Source organism: Pinus tabuliformis, chromosome 6 (assembly GCF_031772625.1).
Source record: "Pinus tabuliformis cultivar Carrire ecotype Pingquan chromosome 6, CPIR1, whole genome shotgun sequence".
NCBI classification, from domain to species: domain Eukaryota; kingdom Viridiplantae; phylum Streptophyta; class Pinopsida; order Pinales; family Pinaceae; genus Pinus; species Pinus tabuliformis.
Genome location: NC_142292.1, coordinates 1,125,909,425 through 1,125,912,121, shown reverse-complemented (window position 1 = coordinate 1,125,912,121; position 2,697 = coordinate 1,125,909,425). Strand labels below are relative to the sequence as shown.

Below are 2,697 nucleotides of genomic sequence, written 5' to 3'. Positions count from 1 at the left end.
ATTTCCCAAGCACCTCAACTGCAACAACCATGTTCGGCCGAATAGATTTTCGGAAGGGCCCCCAAGAAACAAGCTTCTGAACCCCCTACAGAAACACATTGGGGGATAGAAAAACAAAGGATGGGTGGGACAAGCACAAGCATGGCTTGCAAGAACACACACAGAAATGCAAGTGTTACCTTAAGACAAGCAACAAACAGTGTTCACACCAAACACCAAACTCACTCCCCTAGAGACACACCACACAGTCCCACATTGCAATTGAAACCCAACCAACCCAAACCAAAAAATAAAACCCCTACTATCAATGATCCTACTGCATGTTCACCTATGGTAACCTTGTTACGACTTCTCCTTCCTCTAAATGATAAGGTTTAATGAACTTCTCATGACGTCGACTGAACCACCATCGTCGATGCAATATGAACACTTCACCGGATCATTCAATCGATAAGAGCAATGGGTGGCGTGTACAAAGTGCAGGGATGTAGTCAACATAAGTTGATGACATGTGCTTACCAAGAATGCCTCATTGAAGACCAATAATTGCAATGGTCTATCACCATCATGATACAATTTGAGAAGATTTCCTGATCCTCTCAAACCAGGAAGAAAAACTCATTGGTTGCATCAGTGTAGCGCGCATGCGGCCCAAAAAATATAAGGGAATCACAGACCTATTATTGCCTCAAACTTCCATGGCCTAAATGGCCATAGTCCCTCTAAGAAGTTGGTCGTGAAGAGGAACCTCCAAGTAGCTAGTTAGCAGGCTGAGGTCTCATTTGTTATCAGAATTAACCAAACAAATCACTCCACCAACTAAGAATTGCCATGCACCACCACCCATAGAATCAAGAAAGAGCTCCCAACCTATTAATCCTTACTATGTCTGTACCTAGTAAGTTTCCCCGTGTTGAGTCAAATTAAGCTACAGGCTCCACTTATGGTGGTGACCTTCCATCAAATCCTTTAAGTTTCAGCCCTGCAACCATACTCCCCCCAGAACCCAAACACTTTGATTTCTCAAAAGGTGCTGGCAGAATCCTTAGAGCAACATCCGTCGATCCATGGTCAGCATCGTTTATGGTTGAGACTAGGATGGTATCTGATCATCTTCAAGCCCCAAACTTTCATTCTTGATTAATGAAAACATCCTTGGAAAATGCTTTTGCAGTGGTCCATCTTTCATGAATCCAAGAATTTCACCTCTGACAATGAAATACGAATGCCCCTGACAGTCCCTATTAATCATTACTCCGGTCTTGAAGGCCAACACAATAGGACCAAACTCCTATCACGTTATTCCATGCTATGTATTCAGAGGATAAGCTTGCTTTGAGCACTCTAATTTTTTCAATGTAATAGTGCCAGAGTTGTGGCCCAGCCAATTAAGGCCAGGAGCATGCTGCTAACAAAAGGGATGGAAGGGCAGGTGCACACCGAGTAGGTGGACCAACCTTTACGACCCAAGATCTGACTACAATATTTTTAACTACAACAACTTAAATATACGCTATTGGAGCTGGAATTACCACGGCTGTTGGCACCATAATTTCCTTCCAATGGATCCTTGTTAAGGGATCTAGATTGTATGCATTCCAATTACCAAATTCAATGAGCCCAGTTTTTTTATTTATTATCACTACCTCCCCATGTCAGGATTGGGTAATTTGCACACCTGCTGCTTTCCTTGGATGTGGTAGCCATTTCTCAGGCTCCCTCTCCGGAATTGAACCCTAATTCTCTGTCACCCGTCACCACCATGGTAGGCCTCTATCCTACTATCAAAAGTTGATAGGGAAGAAATTTGAATGAAGCATCGCTAGCACAAGGGCTGTGTGATCTGTCAAGTTATCATGATTCACCGGAGAAGAAAGCAAGCCCATGCCGGCCTTTTATCTAAAAAATGCATCCCTTCCATAGAGTCGAGACTTGGTGCACGTATTAGCCCTAGAATTACTATGGTTATCTGAGTAGTATGGTATCATAAAAAAAACTATAACTAATTTAATGAGCCATCCGCAGTTTCACAGTCTTAATTAGTTCATACTTAGACATGCATGGCTTAATATTTGAGAGAAGCATATGACTACTGGTAGGAGCAACCAAGTAGCACCCTCCCACTTCGAAGGGCATTCCAGGCACTCTCTTACCAAGAGCCAACCTGAACACCCATCAAGTCAAAGAGATGTCAAAATATCATGTAAAAATTTTATGCCTTACACACGCAACATGCCAAGGACATGACGAACAAATGGGTAGACCTACTGAGACACAACGCACCAAGGCCACTCCGGAGTTTGCAACCACACCCCAACCAACAAGAAGATGATCGATCACTCACCCACTCCCTTAGAAATGCCTCCAAAATCCTCCATGCCCCGCACAGAGGCCACCTAAGAGTCCACCTGGACAACAGTAACAGTGGACCTGAATCTCCCAATCGCCTGCGGCAGCCTTGATGCAAGGGAAATAAATGGAGAATTACCAACCATGCAACCTCTATATTATAAATGAGCCCCAACCCTCCTTGCCCTGCATCGAGGCCACTCAGGAATCCACCTGAACAGCAACAATGATGGACCTCGATCTCCCAATCTCCTACAGCAGCATCGATGCGAAGGAAAAGGAAGGAAATAAAAAGAGGATGAATGATCACAAATACTATCATAGAGAGGCTGTAAAAACCTCCCCGCC

The 2,697-nt window shown here is 43.9% G+C and overlaps 1 pseudogene; it reads right to left on the bottom strand.

The window, feature by feature from the left end:
• Positions 1 to 305: 305 nt before the first annotated feature.
• Positions 306 to 2,112, bottom strand: LOC149262841 (18S ribosomal RNA; annotated as a pseudogene).
• Between the last annotated feature and the right edge of the window lie 585 nt (positions 2,113 to 2,697).